The following is a 12951-nucleotide window of genomic DNA, read 5'->3' as shown; positions in this document are numbered from 1 at the left end:
TTCACGGTACTCTGTGGCATCTGTGGGAGGCCTCTGACTTCAATGGCAATGGGAAAAGAATGGTCTTTCCAGGTAGGGTCCTGCTTCTAAGCAGCTAAGCATTAAGTGAAGCCACTTACATGGCAGAAACTCTTAGAGATCACTGTGTCTGCTTTGGGGGGATCAGCTTTAGACCCTTTTGCAAATAATGCACTGGCAAATTCATGAGGCTGTTACTCACAGGACTCTGTAAAAAAAGCCCATTCACCCTAGCATGTAAAGACATTATAGGATCCCACTTCCAGCAGCCGTAGTCAATCCTATACACTATGTTAAGTTAAACTTTCTGGTCTGAAAAAGATCTCCACGCCTAGAGTAATGAAGTTGGGTGTCATTAACAAGATCTCAGAAACATGGAAATGAATTATTTATTTTGATTTTTCTGTTCTCATTCTAAAAATTTTAGCTGGACAGGAAAGAGGGTACAGTATACTTCATACAATATATGTATACCATAGCCTGCATATAGTCTGAGTCAGAAGTGAAAATCTAGCTTATAGATACAAACCTTGTAATATTTGAACAGATGCAATTTTGAAAACAGAAGTAATTTATGAAGACTTTAAAAAAGAAACAACAAATTTCTCCCCCAGTTAATAATGAAATCACCTTTAGTAACTAAAACATTTTGGTGCAGTACAGTCATCTGAAGTCTTCTGTGGCATCTTCTGGGAGGCACCTCACTCCTGAGATACTGCTTTCCAGAGAGCTGTCAGCGTCTGGTAGGATAACGAACATTTGTGCAAGGGAGGCAAAGAACCGAGATCAGAGAGATTGGAGGGGCAGGAATGTGGGTTTTCACAATGTTAAAGAGGGAGGAGGCTGGCCTCCAGACTGGAATTGATTGCAGTCTAGGTACACATTTCTTGCATCCCCTCATACAAGATGCTGAACTTCCGGCCTTTGGTTTTCTAAAGATAAAATGCAGATGCAGTAATAAACCAACTGGAATGTGAGATAGATAAACTGAAAATGCTGCAGGTACAGTTCACGTAATTAATCCTCTATTCTGGTACAGTTACACTACTGTAAAGCTGCTCATGGTGTGATCATAACTGAGGCAGTTATGACTGGGCTGGATACATGATTCTGTACAAGAAGTTTCAATGTTTACTGAAATTCAGTCTACCTAACATATTTTTGTTTCACATTATCTGAGAAATACTATACAGCTTTGTGAAGAAATTCTGTATCTTAAACCAGAAGTGTAATAAGCCAATATTCAACAGCAGAAATGTTCAGATTTTAATTTGTCATTGTCTTAGTCATAATTTTCTTTTACATCTGTTCTCTCTTTTGATATAAATTAAGTCAAAGCATGTGCCAGGGAATTGAAAATTTTTCATAAAGGGTGTGATTTAATTTTCTTCCTATTTCAGGCTCAATTATTAATGATGGCACTATATTTGTGCTTTCCTTTTTCTCAGAAATGTGTTAGTCTCCATATTAGCAGAGACAAGTCATCATACTGCAAAAGTGTGCTGTCATTTGTCATTACAGACGACAATAGTTACATACTATAACAACTGTGTGTTTTGCCGTTGGTTTATAGGCATCAAGTACGTAATCATATGCTGTGTTGTGGCAGCCAGAAAAACAATACAACACATCAGCAAGAGAACGAAAATGGTCTTTGGCAATATATGCAATTCAAAGAGAGAAATACTACTTTCTGTGGGCCTTTTGTGTCTATATTCAAAATGTTGCAGCTCAATAGCAGTGGTTGGACAGTAGACAGTTTCAGAGGTCTAATGAATGAGATTTCTCCTTGACTCTGTTGAAAATACTGTATTCAGCAGTTTCAGCAATGGCAGGCCCATCCCATTAAATTAAGTGCTTTAGCCACCAGTGCCAACAACACTTCATAAGGCTTATGTACTAAAGTTTTGTGATATTGCTAATCTGGCATGTGTCCCAAAGAGATGATCGTACACGTTTTTGAGAACTGCTATCAGATGCAATAAATACTTGAGAGTCACCAAAGGCAGACAGCAGGTTTCTGCACTGAGGGGAGGGAGGATGAAAAATGTGTTTTCTAGATTTGTCCCTAGAATATTTTTATACATCTATCCAAGTTAATTGTTCAGTTAATATAGGGCCACATTTCAATGCTTTCATTCATCTTAAGACATAGTCACGTTGGTTTAAGTGGTATTTCTCTTGCAGCACTCTTCCCTGTTACTATAAAGGGAGAAATCCACCTTTATATTATCTCCAGTATAAATATATTTGGAAATGTAGACCCAACCCTATTTCACAAATACTCCCATGATTTTCAATCAGATGAGCTGTAAGGCAGGGCATTGTATAACTGCAGTGTACGGGGTGCGGGTGCCCGGGTCTGTCGGGGGCTGCTGCGGGGTGGCTGTGAGGGGAGGCCGGGGCTGCTCCACCTCGGCAGCCGGCTCCGAGCGGCCCACCGCAGGGCACGGCTGAGCCCCGCAGGCACGATGGCGGCGCCTCGGGGAAAGCCTGGGGAAGGGACCGCAAAGCGCTGCCCCGCAGCCAGCGCTGAGGGGAGAAGGGTGAGAAACGGCCCCGAGAGCACCCAGGGGAGAGGGCGAGGAGGTATCCAGGTGCCCCAGCTGGGATCCCCCGCAGCCCCTGGAGAGGCTGTGGTGGAGCAGGCATTTCCGTGCAGCTCATAGAGGACCAGAGTGGAGCAGATATCCACAAAACATCTCATGGAGGACCCCATTCTGGAGCAGGTGGATGTGCACTGAAGGCGGCTTGCAGCCTGTAGAGGACCTCATAGAGGAGCAGGCTCCTTGCAGAAGGTGCATCCCATGGAGAGGAGCCCACACAGGAGCAATTTTTCTGGCAGGACCTGTGTCCCATGGAGAACCCACGCTAGGGTCTGAAGGACTTGCACCCCCATGGAAAAGGACCCACACTGGCTCATTTCATGAAGAACTGCGGCCCATGGGAAGGACCCTCATTGGAGAAGATTTGAAGGATTATCTCTCAAGAGAAGGACCCTACACTGGTGCAGAAGACCATAAGGAAAAACAAGCTGCAGAGACAAAGTGTTATGAGTGGACATCACACCCCTTTCTGAGGTCAGTATGACACCAGCTGAGGGTCAGTATGGCCTGTGGAGGGGAGCAGGGTGAGTTGGGAGCAATAGCAGTGCCTGGGGGTGCTGCTGGGAGAGCAGGGGATGTGAAGGGGCCTCAAAGGTGTGACTCCCTCTGTGCAGGACTCCTGAGACAGTGTGATGCTGTGGTGACCTGCTGCAGACCTCAGACCTTGGGGTGCTGGGGACCACCCCAAAGGGGGTCTGTCGGTACAAGATGGCTGTACTGTATCTTTGTGCACTGTATCCTTTTTGTAAGTACTCATTTAATCTACCTTTCGGATGTTCATAATGCTATTACTGCTGACTGGAGTATGGTGGTCGGGTGCAAATACTGTATGTTGGTTGTTAAATTCTGATAACATACACTAATGAATAATAATGGTTAAATGATTATTATAATGAACAAATCTTATAATGAATTAAATTGAACTATACTTTGCTTAATGAATTAATGATGGAACAATGAATTAAATAATCATAAATTATGATAAAATAATGATAAAAGACATAATGATTAAATAACTAGTTGTAACTACAATAATGTGGTTGGGTTTTGCCAACTCAGATGTACTAAACAAGGTACTGAAGGGGAGGTTTTGTCCCTGTTGTCCACTCCCCTACCACAACAGTTGCTTTCCATGAAAACTTCCCCTAACAGCACTGCTAGGGTTTACAGGCACAGGGCCACGAGAAGAACAGTATGAAAATAATGTCCTGAGAAAACTGAAGGACAAATATTGCAGAGGCTTTGGGAAATAGTGCCTCGGCAGCTTCAGAGAAAGGTTATAACAATGCTAAGGGCTTGCACCTCTAAGATACCCAAATAAAGTGCAGCACAAGTACTAGAGGCATCAGACAGAGAGAGAAAATTTCTGGAAGAATTTGTCAGGAATGTTAATGGATGTATAGAACATGGCATAGTAGGGGTTCAAGCTTCTGAGGGTCATGGGGAAGGCAAAAGCAACCCTAGGGATCAGGTGAGCAGGCTTTCTCCTCATACCAGAGATGGGGGAAGTCAGCATTCCAGGAGAATGATAAATGTTGCACCCGCAGATAAAAATGAAAGAAGGACAATTCAAGGACCTACTGACCACCTGTCAGCCCCACTTCAGTTGCTGGGAAAAAGAGGAAACAAAATTTCTTGGAAGCCATTTCTGAAAACATGAGTGAGAATAATATGAACAATACTCAGTATGAATTCATTAAGGTTAAATGATGCTAACCAATCTGATTGGCTTTGCTGATAAATAATTCCTCAAGATGTTAAGGGCAGAGGTAAATAATTGTTTGAGAAGGTAGGAGCAAAGGATGTTCTACACATAGACTTTAGAAAGGCTTCTGACCTGCTTTATAACAAAAATTTGATGCTAATACAAAACAAGGCTCTGGCTGATTGAGGTCCAGGAGGATTTCTGGCTGGTGAGCTGGAGTGAAAAAGGTCTCTAAGTAGACTCCAGCTGGCTGGGGAGAGTGAAAGAGGGTTCTGAGTAGGCTCCAGATGACTGGCTGGGGAAGTAGGGCTCTGTCTAGCTGGAGTCCAAGAGGGATCAAGAAGGTTCGGGCTGGCCTGATAGGGTCCAGGCAGGCTCTGAGTTGGCTCAGTCTGTCCAGGCCAGGTCCAATAGGATTCTGAGTAGACTCTAGACGGGCGGCTCTGTAATAGGACTCAGACTGGCTTGGTTGTGGTCCAGGAATGCTCTTAATAGACTCTGACTGGCTTACCTGTGGTCCAGGTGGGATCTGTGTTGTTTCTGGCTGGCCAGCTGGTGTCCAATTGGTCTCTAAGTAGGCTCTGGGTGTAAGGCTGGGCTCAAAGAAAACTCTTAGTAGTGTCTGGTTTGCCAGCATTGGTCTGAGAGGGTTCTGAGTAGGATCTGGCTGGCCAGCTATGGTCCAAGAGGGCTCCAAGTAGGCAGTGGATGGCTGGCTGGGTAGTAGGACTCAGACTGGCTGCTTCCAGAAGAATAACCTGGCTAACTGTGTTGCAAGAATGCTCTGAGTAGACTCTAATGGCTAGCTGCGGTTCTTGAGGTTCTGAGTAGGCTCTGGCTGTCTGACTAGGGAAGTTGGGCTCTGTCGGCCCTATCTGGGTCAAAGAGGGCGATGAGTAGGCTCTAGCTGGCCAGCTAGAGAAGTAGGACTCATGCTGGTTGACTACAGAAGTATGCCTCTGGACAGCTAGAAGGAGGGTCTGGCTGCCCAGTGCAGAGGAGAGGGCTGAGTAGTCTCTGTCTGACAGGCTAAGGAAGTATGGCACTGGCTGGATGTCTGGAGGCCACAAGGTCTCAGTAGTCTCTGGCTGGCAAGCTGGTGTCCAAATGGTCTCTGAGTAGACTCTGTCTGACTGACCTGTAGTCCAGGAAGGCTCTAGGTTGCCTCTGGTGTCCAGCTGGGCTCTTAAGTAGGTTCTGGGTGGCAGGCTGGGCTCAAAGACAACACTGAGTAGGATCTGTCTGATCAGCTTTGGTCCAAGAAGGCTCCAATAGGCTATGGCTAGCAGACTGTAGGCTACAAGCTCTCTGAGTAGGCTCTGGCTGTCTGACCTGTGGCTCTGTCTGGCCAGCTGGTGTCCACTTGAGCTCTAAGTAGTTTCTGGGTGGCCGGCTGGGCTCAAAGACGTCTCTGAGTAGGATCTGGCTGGCCAGCTATGGTCCAAGAAGGCTTCAAGTAAGCACTGACTGGCTGGCTGGATAGTAGGACTCTGGATGGCTGATTGCAGAAGTACATCCTGACTGGCTGTGTTACAGGAATGCTCTGAGTAGGCTCTAGTGGCAAGTCAGGGTCCATGAAGGCTCTGAGTAGGCTCTGGCTGTCCAGCTAGGGACGTAAGGCAGTGGCTGGCTGGGTGGTCTTAGTTGCCAGCTAGGGTTAAACTACAACACACTCTTCAGCTGGGTCTCACTTTTACTCTTCTGATTCTCTCCCCCATCCCACCGGGGGAAGTGAGATGGGTGAGGCTTAGTTGCCAGAGCAAGTGCCTGAGTGGCGCTTATTTACCAGCTGGGGTCAACACACTCTTACCGTACAGTTGTGACAGTATTCATTCTGAGCTGTGCATTATATAGGTGAGGAGTGCAACATACCATGCCGGAAAAGTAGGGCTGTGACATGTTTCTTTGCTGACTGCTTCCTTTTGGCACAGTCTACAAGAACTACATCTTCTTTGGCACTGTCAAGGGCATATTATGACACTGAAAGATCCTTGTTTCTATGGTGGACACAGTCTTACCCTGTTCAGCTTCAAGCCAATCAGACCTGAGCCGGACAAAATATATGCTAGTGTGCATAGGTTATTATCTCAGACTCGTTTTCATGTGAGCAGAGCTTCTGTCTGACCCAGAAAATAGAAGGAAACACCTGCATTTCTCAGAGTACAGGCAGAGGACTAATATGACTAATACAAGTTAGTGGCATCTCATGGCAGGCAATAGAGAAGTCCTTCACTAATCTTGTATAAATTGCTAACCCAGCATAACCTTCAGAAGTCCACCTTAATTAAGGAATAATTATGTGCCTTTTTATATGTAAATTTTCATATTTATTCTGCTTATTTTTTAAATTTGTACTATACCCAGTTACATAAATAGATTTGAGTAGCTGACATTTACAAATTAATTAACGATCATTCCAATGACAAATAGATGTAGTTGTAATAAGCTACTTAGAGTATCAAGTACTGTACACATTAAAATGGCGTATTGTATAATGTTGCTCAGAAAAACCTCTTCCTGAAAAAGGTTTTAAGTCATGCTCCCATATCTTTGTATTAACTCACTGAAATCAGAAATAACTGTTATCCTGATGCTAACCTCATGTAAATGAAACCTTGGCTTTCTTTAAAAGACAAGGTACCATTTGTATTCAATTCACAACACCTTCACACAGAAACAAAACTTTTAAGTGTTAATGTAAGTAAATACAAGACTGTCAGAAAAACAGCCAGTAGACTAAGTAGGCATATATGTGGAAGTTAAATGACAGTAATGTTAACATGAGAACCATTTTTTCAAATGTAAATACATTATGATTTGTACATATCTGTATTTAGACTTTTTAGACATTCAAATTCTTCTTCATGAAAAAGAAGTCCGTACTTGTATGCATGAGTGGCAAGTCTTGCAAAGTAAAAATCCAAACCACAGCTATCCCATCATGTGCTATATTGCTGGTACTGTTACCAGTCACTGTAATGCTTGTAGTTCCTTGTGACTCATGTATGTGGTTGGTGAGGATCTAACCGAGCTTAGTATTCTACAGAAATAGATACAGAATAAATACAGAAATCTTGCATTTAAGAAATTGACTTCGATCTTTCTTTAATTATTTTGAAGCTTCACTGAAAAGTTCAGTTCTGTAATGCCTGAGAGCTTGAGGTGCTGAGTGACTTTATCACCTCAGAAAAGTGATAAGGTAGCTAGGTCCTCATGACTTGATGATGGCTTGTCCTCAGATCTCCCACACTTCATTTTTCATTTAGTTGCTGGTACTTGACCGAGCCATGTTTTAATATAAACAACCTGTGTGTAAAACTATTTTCTTATTTTAGGGCAGACATTTAACTCATGAAATCAAGTAAAGTAGTAGTTCCTGACAATGGCATTTCTCTTCACTCTGTCTCTATTGTTTTAGACGTCTCGATCATATTGGCTCATAATTTCGCATGTTTTGTGAAACATGAGAGCTGTATATCTAATTACTTGCTGCAGATTCCAGTAGCCTGTGAAAATAGTTATTTTAAATCTAGTTTCATGTACATGGTTCTGTATACATAACCATACATATAGGTATGGAAACATACAAATATGTAGGTGGCTGTACATTAATTTTTCACAGCTATACTTGTATATTCTTTATATTAATATGTCAGTATGGTAAAATTATTAAAATATTTGTTCTTATAATGCCCTTGAGAAGCAGGGAAATAGGAAAGCCTTAATCTCAGTTTTAAGAAATGGTAAAAGGAGTGGATTGTGGGAGAGAAAATATTCTTAGTTTATTCGAGGGAGAAAATATTCTTAGGTTATCTCCATAATCCGTGCAAAGGAGACTCTTTAAGGTCTATCTTAAGGTACACACAGGGTGCCCTGCTCGGACGTGGACCTGGAGGGCTGTTTGCCTGATGACAGGAAACCTTAATTGTCTTAGATGTGTTTAACAGTGGTGAGCACTTCCTAAAGGTGCTTGCACAGAGAAAAGGCTATAGGCAAAGAAGTGGGTTTTGATCTGGTTATCAAGTAAGGGTTGCAGTCACTGGACCATCTGTAGCTGTAATAGCTAAATAACTATAATGAAATATCATAACTAATGGCTGTCAGGTGAAATAACGAGAACTGGTCATATCAAATAGCATTAGTCTAATCTCCATTACTGCTGCCTGTTGTTGCTGACAGTTTCCTGTGGCAGAGTTAGCACATAGCTTTTTTTGGCTGCAGGCACTGGTTGCTGATCATCTGCACATAAGGTAGAGCTTATCTTTTGCAGATAGTGGCTTTAAAGCTATTGCTTTACTCTTTGCTGACTGTCTGCAGGCCCACTACCCTGCTAAAAACACGGTCCAGGTGAGCTTTGCTTTAGCTAAGGTTTCTTGTGTCTTATGGAGCCTATTTTGAACCCATGGGGAAACCGAAGTGTTTTCTGCCTTTCTGGCAGAGGTGATGGCTTTGAACCACTGCAGTTCCCAAGAGTTGCAGAGGAACCTCCAGCTCCTTTCTACCCTGCCCAGGCATCCACACCTCACAAGTGCTGAGGGAAACCCTGCTCAGGCACCTCCAGCTGTGCTCGTCCCCTGCTGTGCTGCCTCCCCTGCTTGCCTGCAACCCTTCAGCTTTGCTCATCTGCTCCATGTCCTCCTTCCTTGTCTGTGAAGCTCTGGCCTTCCTGCCTAACACATCTTTCTCTGCAGGCAGAAAGAGTAAGGGACTTATTTGTCCAGGGCAGAATCGTTCTTGAGCTGATTATTCTGCTTTTTTTTTTTTTTTTTTTTTTTTTTTTTCCCCCTTGGTCTGCTAAACACAGCTTTCTGTGCCTTTTAATTTTGACCTTTTATAGTAAAAATTAAACTGTTGATTCTGCTCTGAATTTAGAGACCCAAACCAAAGAACTCAGAAAGTGAGACAACATTTGAGAGGGTAGCTCTATTTACTAAGAAACTGAAATTAACACCCCCTTCCCTACATCAGAGAAATTTTGATAAGTTATACATTTAGTCTTTTCTCAGTTGCTCACATTCCAGTTGGCAAGTTTGCACGTGAAATTAAATTTTATAGGCCAAATGGATTATGTTTGGGTTTTTTTTAAAGTACCAAGCAGATGGTATTTATAAATTAAAAACTTCTCAGAGGTATATTGGTGCTTTTCATAAGCAGGAAATAGGTTGGAATAGAAATATGTTGGGATGAAATGTTCGTATAGGGACCTCTAAGCATTCACGCTGGTCCATTTTAGTTCTCTTTTTGACTACTGTCAGATAATTCATTGATGGAAAACAGTAGCAGAAATTCAGAAATTCACAATGGAACATGGATTTACCTTGATATGCATAGAAAGGTTTGCATAGCATGCTTGCATTTACAAGGTAAGTCCATTCTATTTCTCTTGTATATTACCTCCCGTGTAGGGACCTGAAGTTCCCAAGCCATAAATTTTCCTCAGCCAATTCATCATATTAAAAGCCTGATCTTGAATGTGCCTAGGGGTACCTTACCTTAGGTAATGCTGAACATGTCCCCCACTACTTAGCTTTGTATTGTAGGTGAGGTTTTCCCTGCAGATACCTTCCTAAGCATCCCAGGAGATGTTAGGGTTGGAAAAGTCCCCTTGCAACCCCAGAACTAGAATCTACAGCAGTCTCACAAAGCTCTACATGTCATAGACTGGTCTGAGGGTCCACTTCCAAAAAGTCTTGGACTGAACAGCTCAATCCCTTTGTTATTTCATTGTGGCCCGTTAGGACTACTTATTAGCTGTCAAAAGTAAGTCTTTAGTAATTGTTGAATTGTTAACCACAGCCAGCTGAAAAAATGGAAATATGTTTGATTTTCAGTAGATTTCTCACACAAATAATGTCTGAAGGGACTGATAAAACTGATGAGATTCTTTTTGAATCTCTAGGTAAAAAGTACCAGAGGAAAGGCAAGTTATAGGTCATCTAGAGCATGCTAAGAGCATTGCTAGCATGCTAGTCCTTGTGAATCTGTACCCTCATGATAGGCCATATTCTTTGAAGCTTTGCTTTTATTTTTGCTGTTTTAATCTATTTTCTTACTTTGCTATTCTGGTCTTGGGGCTACTGATTCTCTTTTGCAGAACATGCATAGACTGTACAAAGGAAGAGCTGTAAGGACAGCTCTGTCAAATTTATCAAGCTGATGTAGTAGTGAACTTGGTGTTTCTCTACCTGACCACACCAGCAACCTAATCCATGTTACCCGCGCTACTGGGTAACAGCAGTTGCTTTTGATAATCAAAGATGATTGAAGTCTCCGTTCGATTGCCTTCAATTAGTTTTCCCAGTGAGTTAAACGGGCATTCGCCCAGGACCTCATGGGCCACAGGTGGGAAAGAGATCTGCAGGGATGTGGAGATGTAAAGGTGTGCTGGTATTGATCAGGCAGGGAAAATCCAGAGATACAAGGTTAGGTAGGCAGCAGGGACAGGGCTGTCGTCATCAAGTTTTCCCTAGACATGGCTGCAGAATCTGTTCAACAAGAGAGAGCAGCTGCTGCCACAGCAGGATTCACAGTCACCAGCCAAGCAGCACATTAAATCATTCCAGATTATACCAGTGATTGCAAATATATCTCCGGGAACTTGAGAGTCCCACAGCATTTAAGCTCACGTCTTTGCAAACTTTAGGACATATAATGCCATGTAACACCAACAAATACTCTTAGGATTTCTCCACTTCAAATCCAGTGATTACTGAGTCTTTAGGCTTCCTTGCTTTTCAGACCAGAATACTTCCAGAGGCTTACCCATTTGCCTCTGACAAACAGGGCTTCTGCAGATAGGGCATGCGGATGCATTTCTGTGGTGGAAGGAAATTAATCTATTATGGAGGATTTAATGGCACCAGACACAGATAGAGCTCACTTTGAGAATCATGTGTGATCGTTGCAAGGGATAAGAGTCTAGATGACATATGAAAATTCTAGAGAAAAACATTATTCTTTGAAAGAAACTGGAATTTAAGAATATGTATCTACTTTTATAAAAAAAAAAAAAAGAAAAAAAGAAAAAAAAAAGTAGTGAAATACTGCCTTTAATGTCTCAATTGTCTATCCTGCTTAAAATACTTCATGTCTTAACATATTAATGGGACTTTTTTCCTTAACATTTTTTTGAATGACCTCTGAATGATTTTTGAAACACCTTTAGTACAAGTAAATAATTCAAAATACACATGAAGCACTTTGATATAATGCAGAAATGGAAGTTGATTTTAAATGGATAAACATTTAAATTGGACCAGACTGTTTAATTGAAGGCAGATTTCAGTAACAATTATTATTGTTGTCTTTGTTCCTAATGGTGATGGAATCAGATATAGGACCAAAATTTGTAAAATGTGCCCAAGTAATTCAGGAAACTTGAATCCCATGTAGAGATATGACATACACCATTATGTGTAATGTTACTTTCAGGTTTCAGTGTTGAGGATAAGTATCCCATCTGCAAACAATTTGTATACCCCTGGGTAGGCATGATTAAGAGATGATGTGTATACCATTCATTTTGGCTGCAGTCTAACTTAAATGCTTTAAACACAATCCGATAGTCTGATACCTCTAAAGAAGCAAAATCAATATTGAAATACTGTAAATTAATAAATATGTGGACAGTGGGAAAATAAATGCTCATAACTAAGTATTTTCATGGCCTTATTCATTCAATGTAGTTGGAAACAGAAGCTCTTTTGTTTCTGCACAGACTGCAGGGTTTTACACAGGCAGCAGGAACCAGACTTCATTTCGCTCTTGGTATATTTTAAAATAAATGTTTCTAGAATCTCTACTATTTTCTTAGCAGTCTACTCAACAAAAAATATTCTTGCTGATGCCGCACAACATTTTAATGCTTTATGGAGTTACTGAACTTAATCTGAAATTAATTTCCATGACTATTTATATGTATTTTCTGTTTTTGTAGAACATAAACTACTGGTCCTATCAACCTGCTCTATACTTTCTTTCCTTTTCCTACTGCAGAATGAGAGGAAATCACTTACAGATACTTTGATTTTATGTGTCATACCGCTTAATATAAAAAAAAAAAAACAAAAAACAAAAAACAAACCTATTTGAAACAGAAAAATCAGCACAATCTAGAGCCAACACAGATATCTATCTCACTTGCACTTCTACAGAAAACATTAATCAAAACTTAGAATGTATATCAGAGTGTAATCAGTCAAGTATTTATACCTCTGTCTAGATTTACTTCAGTGAACACCTGTTTTGTAGCAGGTGGGACCGCCTGTGTTAGAGAAGCTGTATACTTGTATAGTGCTTGCAGGATTTGGACATACATGGTTAACAAAACCATTATCTTCCAATGCTTCAATAGGCCATACATCATGGTCCCAGACTATTTCTTTTTATCATGCTAAGCTTCATCTCCCTTCAACTGTACATGCGTGAACTGAAAATCCTCCTTTCTCAGGTAAAGACAAGAAATTTCCCATTGAATCCTGAAGAATCCAGTATATTTCATTAGGAAAATACTGCAAATGTTTATTCACCAGTAGTTGCATACTGAAAAGCTGGATACAAAGCCACAATTGCAACTTAACTGTTTCTCTGGTCATTACTCTTGCCCCTGTCTCTTATACACAT

This window comes from Athene cunicularia, assembly GCF_003259725.1.
Source record: "Athene cunicularia isolate RWA chromosome 1 unlocalized genomic scaffold, athCun1 chr1_part1, whole genome shotgun sequence".
NCBI classification, from domain to species: Eukaryota; Metazoa; Chordata; class Aves; order Strigiformes; family Strigidae; genus Athene; species Athene cunicularia.
Note: the sequence above shows the minus strand (reverse complement) of the source record.